The sequence below is a fragment of the Dendrobates tinctorius genome, unplaced genomic scaffold (genome assembly GCF_039654945.1).
Source record: "Dendrobates tinctorius isolate UK_male_01 unplaced genomic scaffold, ASM3965494v1 ptg000120l, whole genome shotgun sequence".
Classification (NCBI taxonomy): Eukaryota; Metazoa; Chordata; class Amphibia; order Anura; family Dendrobatidae; genus Dendrobates; species Dendrobates tinctorius.
This window is the reverse complement of record NW_027361788.1, coordinates 23,374,317-23,400,521: the sequence shown is the minus strand read 5'-3', so window position 1 is coordinate 23,400,521 and position 26,205 is coordinate 23,374,317. Positions and strand designations below refer to the sequence as shown.

At 44.6% G+C, this 26,205-nt stretch overlaps 1 protein-coding gene across 1 annotated transcript in view; it reads right to left on the bottom strand.

The window, feature by feature from the left end:
* Positions 1–26,205, bottom strand: part of DUSP9 (dual specificity phosphatase 9) — a 63,571-nt gene that overhangs the window by 25,509 nt on the left and 11,857 nt on the right. Inside the window, exon 2 of the mRNA XM_073590912.1 lies at positions 11,503–12,027. The gene's annotated coding sequence lies outside the window, so the exon portion shown is untranslated. The remainder of the gene's footprint in view (positions 1–11,502; positions 12,028–26,205) is intronic.

Sequence of the window (26,205 nt, the reverse complement as noted above, 5' to 3'; positions counted from 1 at the left end):
GGGGTGGTCAAGCTTTCATACCCCTAAAATGAAGGCATCATTGAGATAATGTTAAAAATATGCTTGGATATATTCACAGTTATTATAAAAGTATTTATCCCTGTTGGCCATGGTCTGTGTCAAGCTCCAGCAGGGTTAACTGCAAGGCTGGCCCCTGGACAAACAGGGATTTCTATGGGGGGACCGGTGGGAGAGATTAGTCCATGTTGGAAAGGAGAGTACAGGTGTACCAGTGGTGGGATACACAAGGCTCAGCATGAACAGGGATTAGTTATAGAGGTTGCAGGACATCACAGGCAAGTGGGAACCCGCTGCCAGGAAAAAGGCTTACAAGTCCGTAAATCTAACTCTGCAGAGGAAAATTGGACCTTTAAGGGAAAAAAGGAAGCACTCTGTGGGTATTATACGGGGAGCATTGACTTTAAGAACAGCCCCTAGAACTAGATTAAGCAAAGAAACTGGGTATCTGGGTCAGTGTGCTTCCTCCCTACTGCTGAATCTCTGTCCATCCATACTAAATGACAGCTCCTCAGTGTCCCTCCTCTCTGATGCTGCTGAGTCTCCATCCATCTAGCCTGAATGACAGCTCCTCAGTGTCCCTCCTCCCTGATGATGCTGAATCTCCATCCATCTAGCCTGAATCACAGCTCCTCAGTGTCCCTCCTCCCTGCTGCTGCTGAATCTCCATCCATCTAGCCTGAATCACAGCTCCTCAGTGTCCCTCCTCCCTGCTGCTGGAAATCTCACACTGTTCAGTAGAAGCTGCGGCAGGCAGGCTGGGTGGGTGGAGATTGAATACACTTGAGCTTCTATATGGGAACTGATAAAATACTCATATAAGTATCCCAGCTGAGTCGACATGGATTTTTAAAAGTAATTACACCAGTGTCATCTATTTGTAGAGTAACTAAACATTTGTTGTTATATTCCCTATATAAATTCCCTATAATGAGGCAGATGGAGGCACTGTGGACGCCATCTGACCTGTGATTCGGTGGTGTCCGTCTTTTTAGACATGCATAAACGTGCAGTCGGCCACAGTTTTGTGCTCTCCTGGAAAGAAGGATAACACTGAATAGAAGCTAGACAGAGTCCAGAGTAACTCTGCTGCCTCATTACAGTGAGTGGTTCCCTCGGGGGGGGGTTTATCTGTCATGTCACTCAAAGATTTAGATGAAAACTCCAAAGTAAGAGCTCAGCGTAGAGGGCAGGATAACTGTAATCCAAACATTATGTGAAATGTTCCTAACAAAAGCTTCAACTCAATCCACAAAAAAAGCAAGTCCCCACACAGGTCTGTAATGTGTTAATGGAAATATAGGGGGCTTCCACGTTACTGGTAGTACAAATGCTCTTTTAAAGTAAAATGGCTCCTCATCCTCCAAGAGAAATTCAACAAATTCTAAGCTCCCAAATTCAAATGTCCCCCTCCCTCTGAGCCCCACAGTGTACCTAAACAACATATAGCCTTCACATGTTTGTCATTTCTGAAGCGATGACAGCCCACCTAAGTGAATATGTGTCTACAAAAGCATGAGCTGGGCATAATGTACTGGTCACTACAATGGCAGTTTGCAATTTTCACTCAGAAACATCCACTGCCGCTTGTTTCTGGAAAACACCCATGGAGTCAAAATCGTCACTATACCTGTAGATAAGGTTCCAAAGGGGAAGAGATTCTGCTCCTCTAGAAATTAGGGGCTCTGTATATGGAGTCTGCAAACTATTCTAGGAAAATCTGTGCTCCAGGAGGCAAATAGCACTCCATCCCTCCCGAGTCTCTCCACATGGCTAAGTAATACTGTACAGTCAGATATGGGGTATTGCCTCGTTCAGTAGAAATTGTGTGACAAATTTTAGTGCCGTTTGTGCCTATTTCTGCCTATTTCCCCTTGTGAAAGTGTAAAATCTGGGGCTAAAACAAAATTGTGGTGGTAAAAATGTAATTTTTTTTTTCACTGCACAATGGTATAAAATTCTGTGACACAACCATGGTGTCAATATGATCACTGCACCCCTAGATGAATTTTTTGAGAGGTGTAGTTTGTAAAATGAGTTCACATATGCTGGTTTTCTGTTGTTCTGACACCTCAGGGTGTTAGGAGTCAGATTTCTTCCTCTGCTATGATGAAATCTAGACTCTTACATTCTGCAGTCTCCTGTGCTTCTTCTGCTGCAGAGGAGATTGCAGAGGAGAGTGCCTTGTGGCAACTCTCTCCAGAGGCTAAGTTCTCTGTTCCCTCTACTGAGCATGCTCATGGGACGAACTCCCATTGGAGTTCGGGAGTCAGGTGCTCAGGTCCTGTGTCGAATCCAATTGGCTCCTTCTGGAGCCTTGGAGATTTCCGGAAGGTCCCGTTTGGTATAAAAAGCGCGCATGGCTGTTCCGCCATGCGCTAGTATTTTTCATACTTGCTGCTGTATGTATGGTGATGGATGCTTGGACTGGTGACTGACTTATTAAGAAACCCCTTCCCTCAGATAATACGTCTGTGTGAGTGTTTGGGCAGCTACCATTAGCAGCGCTAGCGCCAGCTCGCCTAGGTCCATCTTGCTCAGCAGCTTAGCGTCTGTATTGCGCCAGCGTTAATGCAGCGCCTTGCCAGCGGCTCTGTCCTTGCCGTGCTGCAGTTGCAGCCTAACTTTGCGTTCGCAGTTGCGATGCATTGCACCTTACTTTACGGTAGGTCTAGAAGGTGTAGTACTGCTGTTTAAGGCTACTCCTGTGACCCCTAATACCGTGTTTGGTTCGCTGATAGTCTGTGACCCAGAACAGACTCAGCGTTTTTCTGTATAATTTATGCCTGCAGCTCTGTGAATATAACAGAGCTTGCTCCAGTGCACAGTTGGTGCAGTTTAACCCTGTGCACATTACCGCCATAGTGCTCTGCTTCTTCTAGCAGCGGTTTTTCCATCCACCGCACGGTGGACCCCGAGTGGCGAAGGCACTTTATTTATATTTTTTATTTAGTGTCTTCCGCCACTCCTAACATAATACTAGCGCCAGGGTCTGGCTAGAGATGGCAGAACAGCAGCAACTTCTGCAGTGTGTACGTCAGCTCGAGACTCGCTTGGTCACCCTTGAGAGGTCTCTTGCAGCTGCGCAAGCCACAGACGCTGCTGATCAGGCACTCACAGATGCGGTAGGCCGTATGTCCATGTCCTCCCTTGTACCGACAGTTACCCGCCTCCGTTGCCCGAAAAATTCTCTGGGGATGGCGCCTCCTGCAGGGGTTTCATCAGCCAGTGCTCAATACACCTGGAGCTGCTGGCTGCGCAATTCCCTACAGAGTGGGCTAAGGTGGCGTTTATTATCTCCCTACTGTCGGGCAAGGCTTTGGAATGGGCTACGCCTTTATGGGAACGTGGTGACCTCGAGATTCGGACCGCTGCCAACTTGCTAACAGCCATCAAGCAAGTATTTCTCGGTCCCCGGGTCATGCACGATACATCTCTGCAATTACTCGCCCTTACTCAGGGGTCACTCTCAGTTAGCCAGTATGCCGTTCGTTTTCGGACACTGGTGTCCGAGTTGGAATGGTCCGACAAAGCTCTTATCCCCGTTTTCTGGCGAGGTTTAGCAGAGCACGTGAAGGATGCTCTCTCCACTAGAGAGATCCCCACCAGCTTGGAGGAGCTAATTTCCGTCTCCTCACGTATCGATCTCCGTTTTTCGGAGTGTGGTATGGAGCGGGCTCACTCCAAGCGACGAGCTGTCTCGGCTCCTAAATTTTTTGTACCTCTCGAGCTGTCTGAGCCAGAGGTTCTACCCCCTGAGCCCATGGAGGTGTCTCGTACCAATCTCAATACAGACTCAGAATCCATTTGCGGTTGTCACCATGTATGTGCGGTTTCTCCGGAAGCCAGCTCCCCGCAATGGTCAGAGTCTGAACCGGTTAACGAGACCTTTGTCCCTCCTCATCTTAGGGCTCAGGTTCTCGCATGGGCGCATGCATCCCAAGCACCTCACCATCGAGGCTACATGCAAATCTCGATGCTCTTGGCCGGAGCGTACTGGTGGCCTCATAGAGCTCGGGACATCAAAAAATTAATCCAGGCTTGCACGTCATATGCTCAGGACAGTCTTCCTAGGCGGAGAGTGGTGGGTGGCGGTCGCTGATTCGCGGCGGCGTTCTGTTACCTCGCCTGCTCCTGCCATCTCCCAGGTGTCTCTTTTGAAACCTGGTGATCTTGCTCCCACTGATGCCGTCCAGGTGTCCCGATTTACTGTAACACCTACCATGACACCAAGCTTGCCTTCGGTCGAGTTTGAGGGAGGAGGGGGCCCTAGGAGGGGGGGTAATGTTAGGAGTCAGATTTCTTCCTCTGCTATGATGAAATCTAGACCTTTACATTCTGCAGTCTCCTGTGCTTCTTCTGCTGCAGAGGAGAGTGCCTTGTGGCAACGCTCTCCAGAGGCTAAGTTCTCTGTTCCCTCTACTGAGCATGCTCATGGGACGAACTCCCATTGGAGTTCGGGAGTCAGGTGCTCAGGTCCTGTGTCGAATCCAATTGGCTCCTCCTGGAGCCTTGGAGATTTCCGGAAGGTCCCGTTTGGTATAAAAAGCGCGCATGGCTGTTCCGCCATGCGCTAGTATTTTTCATACTTGCTGCTGTATGTATGGTGATGGATGCTTGGACTGGTGACTGACTTATTAAGAAACCCCTTCCCTCTAATAATACGTCTGTGTGAGTGTTTGGGCAGCTACCAGTAGCTGCGCGAGCGTCAGCGCGCCTAGGTCCATCTTGCTCAGTAGCTTAGCGTCTGTATTGCGCCAGCGTTATTGCAGCGCCTTGCCAGCGGCTCTGTCCTTGCCGCGCTGCAGTTGCAGCTTAACTTTGCATTCGCAGTTGCGACGCATTGCACCTTACTTTACGGTAGGTCTAGAAGGTGTAGTACTGCTGTTTAAGGCTAATCCTGTGACCGCTAATACCGTGTTTGGTTCGCTGATAGTCTGTGACCCAGAACAGACTCAGCGTTTTTCTGTATAATTTATGCCTGCAGCTCTGTGAATATAACAGAGCTTGCTCCAGTGCACAGTTGGTGCAGTTTAACCCTGTGCACATTTCCGCCATAGTGCTCTGCTTCTTCTAGCAGCGGTTTTTCCATCCACCGCACGGTGGACCCCGAGTGGCGAAGGCACTTTATTTATATTTTTTATTTAGTGTCTTCCGCCACTCCTAACACAGGGGCTCTGCCAATGTGACATGGCAGCCTCCAACCATTCCAACAAAATCTGTACTCCAATATGGCACTTCTTGCCTTTTAAGCTGTGCACTGTGCCTCAAAAGTAGTATTCCCCTACATATGGGGTATCGGCGTACTCAGGGGAAATTGCACAACAAATTGTATGGTGCAATTTTTCCTGTTACCTTTATGAAAATACAAAATCTGTGGCTAAAAAAACATTTGGGGGGAAAAATGTGTTGTTTTTTTTATGTGCACGGCACAGCGTTATAAACTTCTGTGAAACACCTGAGGGTTCAAAGTGCTCACCACACACCTAGAAAAATTCCTTGAGGGGGTCTAGTTTTCAAAATGGTGTCACTTGTGGGGGATTTTCGCAGTTTAAACACATCAGAGGCTCCCCAAACATGACATGGTGTTCGCTAATTGTTCTAGCAAATTTTGCATTTAAAAGGTCAAATGGTGCTCCTTCCCTTCCGAGCCTTGCCGTTCGCCCAGTGATTTTCCCCCACATACTGGGCATCGGCATGCTCAGGAGAAATTGCTCAACAAATTGTTGGGTCCACTTTTTCCTGTTACCCTTGCAGAAATAAAAAAAAATTGTGTCAAAAGTAAAAAATTTTCGAAAAAAAGATATGTTCATTTTTTTCCCACATTCCAAAAATTCCAGTGAAACACCTGAGGGGTTAATAAGCTTTATGAATATGGTTTTGAGCACCTTGAGGGGTTCAATTTTTAGAATAGCGTCACTTTTGGATATATCCTGTCATGTAGACCCTTCAAAGTCACTTCATGTGTGATGTGATCCTTAAAAAAATGGTTTTGTAAATTTTATTGGAAAAATGAGAAATCACTGGTCAATTTTTAACCCTGATAGCGTCCCAACAAAAATGACATTTGTTTCAAAAATTGTGCTGATGCAAAGAAGAGATGTGGGAAATGTTATTTATTAACTATTTTGTGTGACATAACTCTCTGACTTAAGGGCATAAGAATTAAAAGTTTAAAAATTGCTAAATTTACCAAATTTTTGCCAAATTTCCATTTTTATTCACAAATCAACACAAGTCATATCAAAGAAATTTTACCACTATGTTGAAGTACAATACATCACGAGAAAACAGTCTCAGAATCAGTGGGATCTATTGAAGCGTTCCAGAGTTATTACCATATAAATTGACAGTGGTCAGAATTGTAAATATTGGCTTGGACATTAATGTATAAACCACCTTGGGGTAAAGGGGGTTAATTCGCCTGTTAGGGTTATGGTTTGTACACCATCATCGTTAGGAAAGGCCAGGTGATGCAAAGTTCCCAGCTTTATAAATACCCAGCCTCCTCTAGCCTTGTGCCAAAAACAGCAGCCATGGTTTCTTCTAAGCAGCTGCAGCTGCCTAGCACTCTGAAAATGGTGGAGGCCCACAAAGCAGGAGAAGGCTATAAGAAGATAGCAAAGCATTTTCAAGTTGCCGTTTCCTCAGTTTGAAATGTAATTAAGAAATGGCAGCTAACAGGAACAGTGGAGGTCAAGATAAGGTCTGGAAGACCAAGCAAAATTTCAGTGAGAGCTGCTCCTAGGATTGCTAGACAGGCAAATCAGTACCCCAACTTGACTGCAAAAACCTTCAGAAAGATTTATCAGACACTGGAGTTGCGGTACATTGTTCTACTGTTCAGAGACACCTGCACAAATGTGGCCTTCATGGAAGAGTCATCAGAAGACAACCTTTCCTGCATCCCCACCATAAAATTTAGCATCAGAAGTTTGCAAAGGAACATCTAAACAAGCCTGATGCATTTTGGAAACAAGTCTTGTGAATCGATGATGTTAAAATAGAACTCTGTGGCCACAATGATCAAAGGTATGTGTGGAGAGTAAAGGGCACAGGAAAAGAACATCCCGCCAACCATTAAGCATGGGGGTGGATCCATTATACTTTGGGGTTGTGTTGCAGCCAATGGCACAGGGAACATTTCATGGGTAGAGGGAAGAATGGATTCAATGAAATTTCAACAAATTCTTGATGCAAACATAACAGCATCTGTAAAAAAGCTGAAGTAGAAAAGAGGATGGCTTCTACAAATGGATAATGATCCTAAACACAAGCCAAAATCCACAATAGACAACCTCAAAATGCGCAAGCTGAAGGTTTTACAATTGCCCTCACAGTCCCCTGATCTGAACATCATTGAAAATCTCAAGTTAAACCTCAAAGTAGCAGAGGATGCAAGATGACCCAGGAATCTCACAGAACTGGAAGAATTCTCCAAGAAAGAAGCAATGAAAATTTCTCAAACAATAATTGAAAGACTTTTGGCTGGCTACCAAAAAGCATTTACAAGCTGTGACGCTTGCAACAGGGGGTACTACTGGGTACTAACCATGCAAGGTACCCAAACTTTTGCATCGGCCCATTTTTCTTTTTGTAATTTTTAAAATGTAAAAAAAGATAGAAAAAATGTTATTGCCCAAGATACAAAGGAAATGTTTAATCTTTAACTTTAGGCCTTCTAGAGATCGTTTCATCTTCAACTTTGCTTAACTGTTCACAATAACAGTAATTTGACCAGGGGTGCAAAAACTTTTACATGCCACTGTAAATTACTGCTGATCCTTGAGTAACACAACCTGTGAGCATCTTATTTTTTAGGCAAACCCTTCCAACAACAAAAAAAAAAGATTGCCCAAAGTGGACAAAGATTTTAATACCACCTTCGCTGATGTATTAGGACATGGAACACTCTGCACGCTTTATGGATGTGTATTGAAAAACTGGACAAATGAACTTATCATCAGTCACCAGATTTAACAGGCGTCTAATAAATCACATCCGAACACGAAGGGACGAGATGATAAGCTGACAAGGACTCATAAAGCACATGGAAATAAAAGAACATTCTGCAGCCTTCTGGACCACAAAGACCAGTGCAGTATAGAACAATGTTAAAAAAAGCAAAAAAAAAACAGCATCATTGTAATCCCACTGATAATCCATCCTAGGACAAGTTCTTGTTCAGAATCTGTTATCATGGAGGGCTTTTATTGTTAGAATATCCATGATCTAGTTTCTATACGTGCGATACTCGTGAAGAGCCCTTGTAGCCAATCAGAAGTGCCAACAGCCAAGATGTGATTTCACTTAGCACTTCTGATTGGCTACAAGGGCTCCTCATGAGAATAGCAGGTACCGAAATCCCCCCCACATCTCCCTTAGAATATGGGACTGTTTAGTGGATTTATAAGAACCCCTAACATTAGATGGACTAACCTCTTCGCAAAAGCTAATTTAAAAGTGACATTAATATGAATGCACTTCCTGATGTCACCTTTGCAAAAAATGGCCACCACAATAACTCAGAAAAATTACAATATCTTCGTAAGGAAATAAAGTAGAACAACCAAACTTTGTCCATCCCTCTAATTTATGATTTACTAACATTTGAGCAATTTTTCTTTTAGGGTGAAAATCCACTTTAAATGAAAGTCCCTTGACTCTCTGAGTTGGATTTATTTGCTCATTGAGGACACTACCTGGCAGCTGTCATTCAAATTGGGCTTGTTCTGTGAGAACTGGCACAAGTGCTTCAATTAGAATCTAGCTGTCATTTTTTTAGCTTTGGGCAATTCCTACACTTTTTGTGATCGGTTTCATACTGTAAAGTCACGGAGAATAAGATGAGTAGAAAATGCCAAAAAACCTGAAATGATAAAGGTGAGGCCAGAGCAGTAGGTAGGCTTGTCTTCACCTGAGGAACATATTCAGATTGCAGCACTAGTCCTGTGTCTAAATAAACTGGCCAACGCAGAGTGGCTGATGAGTTCCACAGCAGGACATGAAGAGATCCCAAACTGTGATCAACTGCCAAGTAGACCCAAGAGAAAAAAGGAAAAGCAACTGAGTCACTTAAAGGGAATCTGTCACCCTTTTTTTTGACTATCAGCTGCCGCCACTGACATCAGGGGCTTATCTACAGCATTCTGTAATGCTGTAGATAAGCCCCCGATGTATCTTGAAAGATAAGAAAAACGAGTTATATTATACTCACCCAGGGGCGGTCCAGGTCCGGTCTTGGTCCGATGGGTGTCACGGTCCGGCGCCTCCCATCTTCATACGATGACGTCCTCTTCTTCCCTTCCTGTAGTGACTCCGGCGCAGGCGCACTGCTCTGCCCTGTTGAGGGCAGAACAGAATACTGCAGTGCGCAGGCGCTTACCTCTCCCGACGCCTGCGCACTGCAGGACTCTGCTTTGCCCTCAACAGGGCAGAGCAGTGCGCCTGCGCCAGAGCCACTACAGGAAGGGAAGAGGACGGCATTGTATGAAGATGGGAGGCGTCGGACCAGACCGCGACACCCATCGGACCGCACCGCCCTCTGCGGTGAGTATAATCTAACTTGTTTTTCTTCTCTTTCAGGTTACATCAGGGGCTTATCTACAGCATTACAGAATGCTGTAGATAAGCCCCTGATGTCAGTGGCGGCAGTCAAAAAAAAAGGGTGACAGATTCCCTTTAAGGTCAAATAAAGATGTCCCAATGGTGTAAAAATATGGCTAATAATCTGGAAAAAAAGGATTTGTGAACATTCCGATTGGAGGTATGTGAACTTCAGAGATCTGGAGCACATGCTGGGACTGGTACCCTCCTCAGGGCACTTGTCAGCACATCTACTTTACCGAGCAAAGTTGACTTTCCTTATGTTTCTAAATTAATATTCGACCTCAAAGGAAAGTTTCAATATGGCCTTAAAAGTCCTATGTCTGTAGCTGCAGATGGTTTAGCAGCCATAAAACTCTAAGTAATGCTGCCTGAAATTAAAGATGTAGGTCTTTTTTTTTATCATCGCGCTACTCCTGTACAAGGGCTGTGTCTTGCTTGCCTTATGTCACGATTCCACCCCTCAGTGTGTCTGGGATGCAGTTACTGACAGTTCAGCCGTCCAATCTGGTGCAGGCATGTGCTGAAGCTGTCAGTACGTTAACTGACAACTCAGTCATCAAGTCTGGTGCAGGGGTGTGCTGAGCTGTCGGTGTTTTGATTGACCGCTCAGCTGTCCAATCTGAGTTTGGGTGGTGCTGGGCTGCCTTCAGGTGTTCCCTGTCCAAGCTAATTGCCCAGCTACTTACTGTAGCTGGGCTGTCAATCCCAGACCTCTGTCAGACATAGCTTCAGCTAAGTGTGGTTGGTTTTCTCTGTGCCTAGTGTTTTGCTTGATGATCTTTCGCTGCCTGATCTTGGACCTCGTTCTGACACTCCATCTGTTTAACACTTTTGCCTGATCTGCTATACTTTGACCTTGGACCGTTACCTGACTACACCTTTATCTCTTCCCTCTTTTTATGATGTACTTTCTTGGCTTTTGACCTCGGTTTCCTTGACTATCCCATCTCAGTCATGGCTTGTCCGTGAGAAGTGACTCAACATCACACCATGTTCTTGAATGATGATTAAAAGAAGGTTTACGGTAATTATTATCACAGATGGTGATTCTTTACTGTAAGAACAGTGAGACTGTGAATTATATACTGTATGAACAGAGACTATAGATTCTTTAATGTACTAGTAGTGAGACTAGTATGGATTTTTTACTGTACGAGATGGATTCTTTACTGTATAAACAATGAGACTGGATTCTTTGTTGTACTAGTCGTGAGATTATGGATTCTTTACTATACGAGCAGTGAGACTAGGGATTCTTTACTGTATTAGTAGTGAGATTAGGAACTCCTTACTGTACTAGTAGTGAGACTATGGATTCTTTACTGTACTAGTAGTGGGACTAGGGATGTTCTACTGTACTAGTAGTGAAGCTAGAGCTTCTTTACTGTACGAGCAGTGAGACAATAGATTCTTTAATGTACTAGAAGTCAGACTAGGGACTCTTTACTGTACTAGTAGTGAGACTAGGGATTCTTTGTTGTATATGTTGTAATAGATGATTCAACAAATTCAATGATGAATAAAATTACACAGGTTTGAATATTAAATTCTGGACACCGGATATTAATGCAGGAAACTAATCTGATTGCCATATGTGGAATCGGGTAGGAATTTTTTCTCCTAATATGGAGCAATGAGCTTTTACTTCATGGGGGGTTTTGCCTTCCTCTGGATCAACATGATAGGCTATAGGTTCAACTTGATGAATTTACTTCAACTTTAAAACTTTGAGTTTCCAAACTATGAATGGAGCTGAATCACAGGACCTCTCACAGTCTATGGCTAAGAATGGAGCTGGCAGTGGGGAAAAAATAAACACTTCTCTACTAACTTGGCACCTCTGTATCTCCACACATCTTGAAGGTTAACACTTACCTTGCTCATATATGTTCCACTCTTGTTTAGGTCATTCAAAGCAAGAATTATTACGACAATGTAAAAAAGAACGTGGGCTGGATTCTCCAGGCAATCATTATGGGATTTACCAGGATTGAAGAAGTGGTGTGAGATTACTAATCCAGCTCAATAACGCCAATGTTCCATCTACAGGACTATCTATGGGATTCTTCCGGATTAATGTTCCTTTCTACTCATTCATAAATTCTGTTTTCTCTTTCTGTCCTATATTTTTTTGTGTTTGGCATTTCTCTCGTGCAATAGTTCTGGATATGGTCCTCTCAAACTGAAATGTCTACAGGCGTCTTCAGCATCCTATCCAAAACCACAAGACATTCCAAGCTGCAATTCAGATACCACAGCCGCCTTCCTTCTGGTCATGCGTCTTTGGCGAGAAGGCATCCAGGTGTCTTCCAGTATGAGAAGTCAGATAACTGGACTTCTTGTTTTTCAGGGATCCAATGACGAATGGTCCAGTGTGTCCCACTTTGACGTTTTTTAGATCTGCAAAGGCAAAAAAAAAAACACAGTAAGACTGACAGGAGTCATTGAAAACCAAACTGAGAGGATCTCTCTACCCATTTTCCTGGAAGTTCACCCCCTCAATTTCCTCCCCAAGCCCTGGGTTGGTCTACATGCTGTTAGCAGGCTTCCTACTGACATAACCTCAGCTTGTAGAGAGGATGTGACACAATCGTTCCATGTGCTGAGTGAGCTCCTTCATCACCACTGGTCATACAGCAGAGGTCATCACTGCGAAAATCAGCATTAAGCTCCTTTCCTATGCCTGGGTTGAAGACTCCACCTCTAGTTTACATTCAGTCTTTATGCAAATCACAATATTATATATTGCCTAGATATGAGGCACTTCCAATTATCAACAAATCATACAAAAAGGAATGGAAGCTATATACCATAAAATCAGTAAAGTTTTATTAGGAATAAATTAAAAATGCCTTATAGCACAATACAATACATATGGGGGCAAAAAAATGCAAAAAGAAATAGGCCTTAAACACCAGTATATGAGGTTCAAAGAGATATATACATATACATGTATTCTATTATTGATCCATAAAGGTGTCCCAAAAAATAGTACATAATTAATGGAGCAAATAATATAACGCTTCCAAAAGGAATAACTCCTAAAAAAGGTTAATATATGAATAAATAACAATTGATCTTATGTAAAAAACCCCATTGAAATCAGCTGAATCCTAATCCTGAAATGGCTATGATAGCCATATGCCGTTTAAGTGCAAAGTGCAATATATAGACAGACACACTATACAGGGTGGTGCATAAGGCAATGAATAAACATGCTGGCTAGATAAGGCAAAGTATATAGACTGCCAAAAGGAAAAGGAAAGGGTTACTGCTGATAAATGTTATACCTGGAAGGCCGTGGCACCCCGACGTGCGTTTCGCGGCTAAGCTTCTTTTTAAGGGAGTGTGATTTTCCCCCATATGTATTGTATTGTGCTATAAGGCATTTTTAATTTATTCCTAATAAAACTTTACTGATTTTATGGTATACAGCTTCCATTCCTTTCTGTATGATTTGTACACCCAGTCTTTGCCTAGGACTAGCATTACTATTGGTTATCCTCCAATGTCATGGAGTTTAATCCCTAAAAAAAGAGTTGCCCAAACTTTGAAATGAGCTTCTATTATCGTGGGTCCCAAATGAGTTGTCTACACGGAATTGAATCACTCAGAGGCGCAGATTGGACTTCACAGGCCTCAGTGCAAAACCTCTACCAGTGTCAACAAACATCATGTGACCTTCAATAGTATTGATGTTCACTGATAGGTATTGGGCTTTATCAGGTGCTAGGGCTGGTGATCAAATTCTACCCCTACACCCTCCTTTACCCATATTTTTCTACACATGGAGTACTAAGATTTAGTTGACCCATCATGGCCTACCTAAAGAGCTGAAATACTTGATAGATGGACCCAGAACAGCAACTAAGCTGTCTTTCTCCCTCACCCTGCACCTAAATACTTTGACCCAGGCAAAGTGGTTGTTGGTGCCCACCTGGAACCCATCACCGAGGAACCTGATCAAGTTGTCGCCTACTAAGCCACCCCCCCAATAATCAAGCAAATTGTGTGAAAATGTTTGCCCTCTAATGATGTCAGACCACACGACGACTATGTGCTCTTCATCTGTCTAGTGTCAGCCCACTTTTCCCAAAATCCACTGTAACTATACTACATTAGTACAATACGGGAGGATTTCTTGGAGTGGGTTCAGGCACTAAATGCACTCTATACCCAGCGATTGATGATTATTTTGCACAGCAGACACTCCTCTTATAACTTCTGCGATTGGTGCTAGCTCTGAAGGCTGAAGTTTAACCCCTTAGACGACATGTTTAACAGTGACTATGGCATCTATGCGGTTAGATGGAGGGTTGCTGTCTGTCACTCCAATTTTGCCCCAATGGTACAAATGTATATAGTCGAGGGGTTGATTAAGGGCAGCAAGGGGTCCACGGCTTAGGACCCAATTTGGAGGTCAGCTACAGGGACCTCTGATATCTATGGACGCCACTGACTCTCTCAACCAGCCAACAAGAAGACAGAACAGAATAAATCTGCCACTTACCTGGCATTGACGGTTACACTAAGCAGATTGCAGAAGTTAAACCCACTTAGATAATCTGGTAGACAGCTACCATGGTATCTAAGCGGTTAGATGGGAGGATGCCCTCTGTCACCCCCATGTTTCCCCCAATGGCGCAAGTGTATGAACTCAATGGGTTGTTTAAATCAGCAGCTTTTACTATGTAATCTGATATAAACATGATGTAGGGGCTGAGACCCTGATCCCAGCAATGTATTTCTTTCTAGGCTGTGTGCTGCTGCTTCAATAAAATCATTGCTTTATCAGCAGATTATCACTACAGGACTAGGTGTCTTGTGCCTCCTGGTCCAACCACGCCCCCACCACTGATTGGAAGCTTTCTGTGTATGCACGGTGTACAGAGAAAGCAGCCAATCAGTGGTGTGGGTGGGGCTATACACAGCTCAGCATTTATCAAAACTGCAGCACCTAGTAAATTAAGTGATACATAGCTGGAGTCAGTGTCTTTGCCCCTATATTATGCAGCTCTCAGATGAAGTAGCAAAAATATGGTGACAGATTTCTTTTAATGGCAGCCAGGGGCCCATGGCTTAAGGTACGAATTTGGACTTTAGCAATAGGGACCCCTGATTTTTCTGTATGTCACTGGCCCCCTCAACCAACAAACAAGCAGACAGAACTGGATAAATCTGCCGCTTGCCTGGCATTGACTATTACACTGAGCTATGCATAACTAAGTTGTATTTTTAGCATATTTCACATCAATATTGAGACGTGTGAAGCCTTTTTCTGCGTTATCCTGTTTATGTGTTTTTATGTTTAGCTCTAAAAGTTATGGAAGCAATAAAAATGTTTTAAAGAGAATTTTCTTTTTACCGATAGGTCTTTTGCGGCGTATTTTTCAAAATGGCGCATGTCAGCAACACATTTTTGCACAAAATCAAAACTGCCTTGTTTTTATCTTTTACCTATTTTTTTGCACAAAAAAAGTCTCACATTCCTCTAAAAATTATGCAAAATTTGAGCAAAAATTTGAGATCCACATAAAATTATTCCTGGGGGTTATGGGAAGAAAACTGTATATTAGTGTAAGGAAAAAAAATCGCAATTGATTGGCTGCAAACATCTAGAAAAAAAACAAAAGCTACAAAAATAATACAATAAAAACCAAGCGGAAAAATATAAAATAAATTAGTAAAAAAAAACTGAATTTGTTGTGAATCAAAAATAGGCTTTAAAAAAAAGCGCAAATGCGATAATGAATGGTGACCTTTTGTGTTTTCAATTCTTCACTGCTAAGATCTCTGCTTAATGCAGTGAATGGAATGAGATTTAAAAAATCCACAGGAGATTGTGGTAAAATGCTCAAAAATTAGGAATATTGTTACGTGACATATAAAGAAGCAGGTTACAATAGTATAGCTATTCTCTGGATGGGAACGCTGGCTTTATAGTTTAGTTTTGTTTTGGGGGGCCGCTAAGTTCCTTATGTATGCGGAATAGTGACTAAGGAGTAGGCGAGATCCGCTATATAAAAGAATATTGATTTACACCGGCATTCATGGAGCATGTAATATACGCAGCCTCTTTATATTTCCATGAATAGGGACATAAGGACTTTCCAGGAAATGTACATGACTTGAAAACAACTGGTAATTATCTTTTTTTCCTATCTGTAAATTGAAGCAATTCTATCTCTAGTGGTCCTCAATGCACATATAGAATATTATGGCCAAAGTGCCTAATTACCGGAAGTCTCCCGCCACATCCAGTATTTGGAGAGATTTTTACCCCAGTATTCATAAGCCAAAACCAGGAGTGGGTGATAAATGCAGAAGGGGTGCAAATGTTTCTATTATGCTTTTCCTCTGACCGTTCCCCCTCCTGGTTTTGGCTTACAAATACTGGGGTGAAAAACTCACCAAATACTGGATGTGAGCATGTGGCCTTAGGGTGTGTGCACACGTTGCGGATTCTGCTGCAGATTTTTCCGAACGGATTTGTCAAAAACCGCAGGTAAATCCGTAGGTCAAAAGACCTGCGGTTTATCTGCAGATTTTCTGCAGTTTAGCCTCTGGGTTTCCCCTGCGGTTTGACACCTGCCATGGAGCAAGTGCCAAACTGCAGCGGAATCCGCACAAAGAATTGACATGCTGCGGTTTTGAAACCGCAGCAAATCTGCACGGAAAAATCCGCACTGTCTGCACAGCGGTTTTCATTTTTCATTGATTTTAATGGTGCTGTACACCGCAGCAGAAACTGCTGAGGATCTGCAGGACCAAAACCGCTGCGAATCCGCAGCAGAATCCGCAATGTGTGCACACCCTTATAGTGCTTTCCTGCAGTATTTGCCTCTTGCTTCTCGTTACCCTGACAGGTGTACGTCAGTAAAAAAGTAAGGACTGATGACTGTGTAAGGAGGTGGCGGGAAACCTCACGTGCCTCCTCTTCCCCCGAAGCTGTTCACACAATTACATGCGGCACCTCACTGTTTGTTATTGTGAAATGTAACATTTATACACTGTAATGTCATGTACTATGCTTAGGATTAGGGATAGAAGTTAGCATAGAGTAACAGTGGGATTAGAATAAAGGGGGGCACATTAGAGATATAGACTAGAATAGACAGGATTGTAAGTTAGATACAGACAGCATAGGGGATAAGCAAATGGGAGGGTTCATAGAACAGAGCAGCACAGAGCAGGGAGGTATAGGATGCGCACTTCCTGATTAGAGGGAGAAGCCCGGGCATCCTTGCCCAGGGCAGGGTGCATGCCGTATTGAGTCCAGACAGATTGCTGGCCGTTGGGATAAAGCTGCGATGGCAGTAAGGGGCACTAGGCGAAGGATAGTGCAGTCGGGCACCAGCTCAACGGGACCATTCCCAAGACGGATTCGGGGTCTAAGACCGGGGCTGGAGCAGCTGAGATGGCGTTTCCAGCACCTTTCCCAATTGGAACCGGACGAGGGGCTGACAGGGAGTTGGTATCATGGAAGGCACAGATGTGACATGGACTGTCCAAAGATACGGCCCGGATGGCAGGGAAAGGGAAGGCACAGACAGAACAGAGTTTGATACAGGTACGGCAGCAAATGCCGGGAGGAGAGAGATTATTGAAAGAATAGTGTCTGCCCGGAAGGCAGGGAAAGTGCAAAATACACGGCTTTGTGGGAATTGTGCTGCCTGTGTGATGAATATGCCGCTGTCCAGTAAAGCTAAGCTGTTGGAAAAAGACCTCGTCTCTGAAGTGAAGCGTGGAGCTCATGGATGAGGAGCAGACATGACAGCAGCTGAGGGGAATCTGACAGAGCCTGTAAGTGTGCTGTGGCATATGCTGCACATGCAGCAGAAAGGACTTTGCATTTCCTCTGTGGGGCGTCAGGGTGTGGGAACTCTACAGTTCGTTGCCATGCCTACCACCTCTGGCCGCCTACAGAGTCAGGGTTTGTTTGTAGTCTGTTACCATGGAGACACATAAAGGTGCATAGGAGATGTAGACACAGAATGGTAGGATAATATAGCTATTTTCTACCTAGTAGAGGAATCTGGCCAATATTATAAGATGATCTATTGGTCTTCATGGCACATGCCCAGTGGTTCCTGCCAGATCGGGTTATCTTCACATGTAACATATTAATAATCACCCTAGAACAGGGGTGGGCAATTAATTTTACCAAGGAGCCACATGAGAAACTGGCACTGCTGTGGAGGGGACCAAAGGTGAATTTCATATTAAATGTATATCTTATTCAGTGTAATAATCTAATCTTGTTTTCTAATATACTTCAATGAAAAATTCCCCAACGTTCCCCTCTATATTCTGACTTCCTGTGTTTTTTTTTAACATCCCATGACATTTTGTTTGAGATTCACCAGTGCATGCTGGGATACTCGATTGAGCCGCCATCAGGGGGATGAAGCTGAGGTCACTGCCGCAGCCTCTGCGCCCCTCTCTGAAATGAGGCACCATCAGTGATGTCTGTTTTGGAGGCTCAGCTAGTCTGCTCACCTGATAAAGTGTTGTTTGTAAATTTTGACACATACTCAGTATGAGCTCCCTGTGCTATATTCCTTTGAATGCACAGTGACAGTGCGCTCCCTTGCTAGTTCTAATGAGAAGAGATGCCCCGGCAGGGACCAGTCCAGTCTCTGAAACAGATGACGCTTTATTTCACGGTGGGGAAAGCAGCTGGGGCAGTGATTGCAGTCTCTGCCCCCTGATGATGTCCCATGTGAATACCCCAAAATGCACTGGGATTCTCAAACAAAATGTCATTGGAAGTAAAAAAAAAAAAAAAAAAAAAAAACACAAGCAGACAGGAAGTTAGACTAGAGAGGGAATGGTAGAAATTTTTTAACTGAAATATATTAGAAAAGTGATTAGATTATTGACTTTAGTATGAAAGTCACCTTTGGTTTCAGATCACCCTTTAATTCTGCATAATTTTAATTTTATCACTTTATAAAAAGCAGTTGCTGAAGTGATGAAGTTTACATGAGTGTATAAAAAAAATCATGATTTTCATCCGGAATAAGACGATTTTCAGTCTGTATTGTCACCCGGATGGCATCCATTTTTAGATATCAGAAATGAATAAAATTTAAAAGAAGAAATAGTGTCCTGTGTTAGTAATGGAAATGTATTCGTAAAAATCGGATGCTATACAGATGAGTCATATGGCATCCAATTTTTTTTATTTTTGCACACCCATAGACTTCAAGAGGCGGAACATTGGAAAAAACTTATTCTCCCACCTCTATTCCACATGCATAGATCCACATCACATATGGGGCAGGAGCTGACAGGAGGGGGTGGGAATCCTTACTGCAGTCTATGGAGTGGATTTGATAAGTCACAGATCACAGGGGGGAGCACTATAGGGGGACTTAGCCCTTACCTCTCCTGCACAGGACATAAAACTGCACAAGCTGGGTTAACTCTCACATACAGAGGTGAGAAGGCAGCAGAGGGGCAGAAGAGCAGTTTGGGAAGCACACAGAATATCCCATCTGCAGACTGCATGTAGTGGAGGTGAGAGGACACTTCACTGCTGGACCCCATATTCAGTTGGAATACTCAGCCCCAGTGTTTTACCTCCTATCAGCTGCCAGGAAGATCCAGGGAGATTTAGTGGCTACTAATAAGCTTCTCTCCCTGAACATAAACTGCAGTCCCACAACTTTCATTCAACAGTGTGAAAGGAGGCAATGCAGGTGCTGTGACCTACTCAGCACAGCAGACACACGATGCTGCCTCCCAGGTGGTATCTGGGCTCCTCTTAGAAGCTACTTGCCCATTATCTGCAGCAGATGGGTGTTGTAGTCCCTGCTTCCCTCCTCCTGTCCTGACTGCTCTGGCTCCTGCACAGGTTTCACCAGCTCTGCAAGCCAGGAACTGAGCAGCCCCGCATCTACCAATGAGAAGACGGGTGCGGGGCTACAATCACTTCTGAGAAAGATCAGAATCATAAATCGGTCCCTCTCGGTCTTTCTGGCTGTGAGAGTCAGCGGGCCACACAGAAACACTCAGGGGGCCGGATGTGACCTGCGGCCCGCAGTTTGCCCAGGTCTGCCCTAGAAGATATTGTGAAATAACTACATGGCAAATCCTATTAAGGGATTTTGCCCCAAAATTGTAAGTTATACCTTATCCTTACTATTGGGGGTCTGGCACCCTCAGTGATATTGAGAATTAGGTTCTGGATCCACAGAACCATCTTGAATGGAGTGGAGATGCACGTGCTCTACCTCACTTCCATTCCTTGTCTATGGGACTGCATGAAGGAAGCCCAGTACAGTGCTCCGCTATCTCCGACAGTCACGTAGGCAATGAATGGAGCAGAGATCGAGCATGTGCACATCCACACCATTCAAGACTGTAACAACCCTGCTGGCATCACTGCATGGCCTCCCATCTCCCGCACACCCACTTACTCACTGCTCCAGGTCAAGTTGTGATTTCTCTCTGCCGCCAGCTCCTTGCCTTGTCTCCTGTCTGCTGGGTTCATGTTTCCTGACTGTGTGTATAGGGGGGCGGCGCCTGAACTCTCTGCTTCTAATGGAGTCAGGGTGCACCTGGCTATTGTGTCCCTGACCAGTTACCTAGAGCCCTATACTATTTAAGGCTGCCTCACCCACTGGAACATTTCCTGAGCAATGTCTAAACTCAGTGTTTTTCTGCTGAGTAAGCCAGGCCCTGTTCTGTGTTTCTCCTTCTCTGGAGGCTACACTCCTAGCTTTGTCTTGTGCCTGTCTGTCTGCCTTCCAGGAGGCAGTATATCCTGGTCCTGGAGTCTTTGTCCTACCTTGTCTGTACTCTGTCCTACCCCTGCCTCCTTGCCTTTGGCTTCTTTCCCTGCTGTGTCTTTCCCTGTGTCCTCCCTGTCTGTGCTCTGCACCCTTGCAGCTCTGCCTGCTCGGCACCCTTGCAGCTCTGCCTGCTCGGCACCTTGCAGCTCCACCTGCTCGGCACCCTTGAAGCTCCGCCTGCTCCGTACCCCTGCGGCTCCGCCTGCTCTGTACCCCTGTGGCTCTGCCTGCTTTGCTCTCCTGTGGCTCTGCCTACTCTGCACTACTGCGGCTCCGCCTACTCCGCACTCCTGCCTGTTTTCATACCTGCTCCCCCATGTGAACAGGTCCAAACGAGTCCCGTCATATTCCACTCCCTCCTATCAGTACCCATACCTGCACCTCCTGTGTGAACAGGACCCTACCTGTTCCTCCATATTCCATTCCTTCCTCAAAGTACCCGTTCCTGCTGTGTGAACAGGTCCCTACCTGTCCCTTTGTACACCACACCTACCTGCCCTGTGTCTCAAGCTGTGCCTGCCTGCCCTGTGTCTCAAGCCTTGCCTGCCCTGTGTCTCAAGCCGTGCCTGCCTGCTCTGTGCCTCAAGCCGTGCCAGCCTGCCCTGTGTCTCAAGCCGTGCCTGCCCTGTGCCTCAAGCCGTGCCAGCCTGCCCTGTGTCTCGTCCATACCAACCTGCCCTGTGTCTTGTCCGTGCCAGCCTGCCCTGTGTCTCCAAACCGTGCCTGCCTGCCAGTGTATCAAGACGTGCCTGCTTGCCCTGTGTCTCAGCCGTGCCTGCTTGCCCTGTGTCTCAGCCGTGCCTGCTTGGGTACCAGCCGTGCCTACCTGCCTGCCTATTTGTAGCACCTGTCCAAGTGACTTGTCCCCAAGTGGGATCAGCAGCCACAGCCAGACACCACCCTGGAGTGGCACCCAGCAGCTACCTGCCGCACAAGCCTGACCTCACCATCAGAGGCTCCAACGAAGAACGAGGTAGCTGTCGTAGTCACACCCCTTCCAGGGTAGTATGGTTTGTGGCACAGTGGGGCCACAACCCCCCGGCTTGCGCCAATCAGCAAAGACACGAGCGTGACAAAGACAGTGCCAAGGATCCAAAGACTCATTCAAGGATCACTGAAGGTGCCAGCGGTTGGACCCCCAGCAATTAGTTATTAATCCCTATCTTTTGAGGCAAAACAGGAGACAATCAGCAGAAGGGCAACATGTAAGCAGGTGAAGGAGCTGCCATGAGTCACAACATCAAAGGATGCCCATTTCCTTAGACATAAGGTGCAGCTTGTGATGATTATGGAAGGGAGTGTGCTACATCGCTACCCGGCTGAGAGCCCTTCTCTGCGACATCATAGCTTACTGAACTTCCTGCTCATAGGGGTCATGGTGATCTGCGGACCCCTTTCCTGTTCTTGCCATAGGGCTCCAAGGTAACTTGCTATTCCCTTTACTGTCAGTGTTGTGCCTCCAATAAGCCACAACCAAAGCAGCATGCCATCTTAGAGCCTCTCTTCACAAAGCCAAAGATTGACATTATCAAACTCTCCTCACCTGTAGACTCCACAAGGGGGTGCTCAATGGGTACAGATGTATACAGACCAATCGGATCAACATAAATACAAGCTCCCTCTAGTGATGAATGGCTGAAGTGAATGGCTCCCTCTAGAGGTAAATGATTTCCATGGTGAATGGCTCCCTCTAACGTGAATGGCTGCACTGGATGAATGGTTCCCTCTAGAGGTGAATGGCTGCAGGGATGATTGGCTCCCTCTAGTGGCGAACGACTGCAGTGGTGAATAGCACCCTCTAGTGGTGAAGAGCAGTAGGGGATCTCCCAAATTTCTGGATTTTCCAAATTGGTGGCAGGCATAACCCAAATTATATTGGATATATATATTTAGGATATGCCGGCCACCTATTTGGAAAAATCTATTAATAGGACCTGTTGGGTGTATAATATATATGTACAATGATACTGAATACTCCAAGGTAGCCAGAAGACATTTATTTTTCCTTCCCCATAAGGACTAATATAATGTAACATTTTTGTGTTCATGGCAATCTCCCATATTCAGCTCATTATTTACCAAAAATCTCCTAATTTGTGTTTTGCAGCCTCAGGCATCTTCAGTGATGAAAGTGGTCCTCTAATGGAGGCTAAAGCTGACCCCATAAAAAGCCATTTAAACAATTAGTGATGTCACCGGAGTCTTCCTCTTACTTTTGGATGCTCTGGACGTTCTTACCCCATGAGAATTCACCATCTCTGTGTCATCCAGTACACTACTTAGCTCACACCATCCACTCAAGGGATAAAGAAAAAAACTGATTTTTTTTAATGCGGCTGCGACGCTCACGGTATAACAGTAGCTACAAAATGCACAAGAGTATGGAGGAGTCGAGAGGAACGGCTGTTGGCCGGACAAATAAATCTAAAGTCTTATGGCCAGATTGCTACAGGAGCGTAATTTGAGGTAAAGTTTCATGGCCTCAGTACCAAGTCTTTAATAGGGGCCCCCAATTATGGTGGTATGCTTTTATGGGGCAAAGGAAGCAATTTATCCATCTCGGGCACCTCCAAGATACAAGTGTGATCACAACCACTTCACTCCCTAGAGTTTGGACCCTGGATAGCCCCACTATGCACAGGCGTTACAATGGATGTAGAGTAAAGAGGGGTCCCAAAGGTGTTATATCACCCCTGGGAATACTTCTTTAAAGGCTTTGTACTACCAGATAAAAAGACCAATTCTGGACTCCCCTTTCAATGTTCGGCAACTTGCACCAAAATTACGAGGATTGTTTGCGAAAAATCGGGACATTGTCTGCAAATTTAGGAAATATGCGATAATGGGTAAAATCTGTATAGGGGGTTGCAGAATTATTTCACTCGCCCACCCTCAGTCACAATGGTAATATGGTAATAATAAGAGTCAGTGATAAGCGGTCATAAAGGAGCGCTGAGGAAGCAATCCAGTGGCAGACAAGGATGTCAGGTCTACACCGCAGCACCAGCCGAAAACCTCCAATAGAGGATAGGAGCAATGAAAAAATGGAAAATGGTCTTAGGACTTCCACCTGATGAAGACGGATCCTCCGTCGAAACGTGCTGTGGTTTACACCCATCTCTTGCTTGAGTCTCTTTCCTGCGCTCCTAAGACCGTTTTCCATTTACTCACAATGGTAATAATGGCAGCGATATCGGTTGCAGTCCAGCTTTTCTGGAATCCAGGAAGGTTGTTCAGTCTCGTTACCCGCTGCTGTGCTTCTGCTGCATTTGGTGCAGCCTATTGCTTTACCTTTTTGGACTCAAGGAACACCAGTCGTATAATATGATGTGCTATTTTACATATTTTTCTTTACGGTAAAAGTAAAAGAACTCCGATGGACCCCATTATGGTACATCGAGTCCACTGGGCGCTGTTGTTGCCTGTCCAGTGACCGATCCAAACTGTCGTAAATATAGTAAAATCTACAGTGATTTTTTTAGTAAATGCTCTTTAATGCACGCCCTCCAGTAATATAATGGATTAATGTGAGGGATACTAAGTCTCGCCATTTATCTTTCGGCACAAATGTTTTTCAAAATATTTCTCCATATCCCATCATACAGTAATGAGATTAGAACTATATGAAAGGCTTTTTTTGGGTACCTGGAGTTCATCACCTGGGCCTGGGAATTAGTACAAATTAGCCATCACTGATCATAGAGAACTGTCACTGTACTACACTCATTTATGCCTGCTATGCGATATAGTATGCGCCTAAAAAACATCGGTCACTTGCCATAAGTATGGGTTTTTTATACCTGATGTAAATGCCGCTATTCTCCTCAATCCAGCGTTGTTTTTCTATTGTTCCTGCGCCTCTCCGTTCATGAGATAAGGGCCTTTTTTCCCTAGATATAAATCTAGTCTGGTTAGACAAGTGGGTGAAGTCATCACCTCTTCTTAGTGGGTGTAAACCCAAGCACCATGCCCTGTTGGCTAAATAGACTAAATTTATATACAGGGAATAAATGGCCGTATCTCAGGAATGGAGAGGAGCAGGAATGGTGCGTTCGGCGGGCATGTAAAAACAATGCATCTGCATACATCTACATACATCCGCATGTCATGCGTACCCAATGTTAAAGATAGATAAGCAGGATGCATGCAGAAGTAGGTGGAGCAAAATGGAAGAAGTGTGAAAGTGGGCGGAGCTTAATGGAGGAAGTATGCAGCCCTCCGCAGCTCAGCCGAATGCTAATATGAAACCAGCCTAAATTTTGCATTTATTTTCAGAAAATGAGAAATGGTCAAAATAACAAAAAAATGCAGTGCTTGCAGACCTAACGCTAAGAAAACAAGTTCATAATCATTTAGAAACAACAATACTAATGTTTTAACTCAGGAAGAGTTCAGTAATCAATATTTTGTGGAATAACCATGATTTTTAATCACAGCTTTCATGGGTCTTGGCATGTTTTCCACCAGTCTTTCACACTGCTTTTGGGTGACCTTATGCCAATCCTGGTACAAAAATGTAAACAGTTCTTTGTTTGATGGCTTGTGACTATCCATCTTCCTCATGATTACATTCCAGTGGTTTTCAATAGGGTTCAGGTCTGGAGATTGGGCAGGCCATGACAGGGATTTGATGTGGTGGTCCTTCATCCACACATTGATTGACCTAGCTGTGTGGCCTGGCGCATTGTCCTGCTGGAAAAACCAGTCCTCAGAGTTGGGGAACATTGCCTGAGCAGAAGGAATCAACTGTTTCTCCAGGATAACCTTGTATGCAGCTTGAGTCATACGTCCTTCGCAAAGATTAGTCTGCCCAATTCCAGCCATGCTGAGGCATCCCCAGGTCATCACTGATCCTCCACAAAATTTCACAGTGAGTGCAAGACACTGTGGCTTGTACGCCTCTCCAGGTCTCCGTCTAACCATTAGACGACCAGGTGTTGGACAAAGCTAAAAATTAGACCCATCAGAGAAGAATAACTTACTCCAGTCCTCTATGGTCTAATCTAATCCTTATGGTCTTTGGCAAACTTCATCCTGGCTCTCCTTTGCTTCTCATTGATGAAAGGCTTTTTTCTAGCTTTACATAACTTGATCCATGCCTCTAGGAGCCTGTTACGAACTGTTCTTACCATGCATTTCACCCCAGCTGCCATTTGCCATTCTTTTTGTAGGTCACTTGATGTCATTCTGCTGTTGCTGGGTGACATTCGAATAAGATGATGGTCATCCCGGTCAGCGGAGAGTCGTTTTCGCCCTCTGCCTGTCCGTAGCTTTGTTGTCCCCAATGTCTGCTGCTTGACCTTGTTGTAATAGACTTAAAAATGTTAAGGATAGAAGCAACATGATGCTCACTGTATCCCTCTGCTAGTAAAGCCAGAATTGAGCCCTTCTTTTCCTCACTCAAGACTTTTCTTTTCAACTCCTTTGGCATGGTTAAAGTTATTTTTTTCATTCCTATTACTTTTGGGACATTACTAGCACTTGTTTTGCCATCCAGCTTGTCCTATTGCAAGAGGATTGTGAACACCACAGCTTTCCTTCGTTAAATAAGATTTGGTTCAGGTGATCACCTAATCAGATATATAAAGTGCTCTCAGTGAGAGAAACAAAATAGGAATCTTGTGGGTATTCCTATGTTGTTTCTCTCACTGAGAGCACTTTATTTATATATTTTTTCTACTGGCTAACACGGTATCAAACCACTTTTTTTCGTTTCACCTAATCAGAAGCACATTAAGTAGAATGAGGCGTATTCTGGTTGGAATTCAACTGATACTGG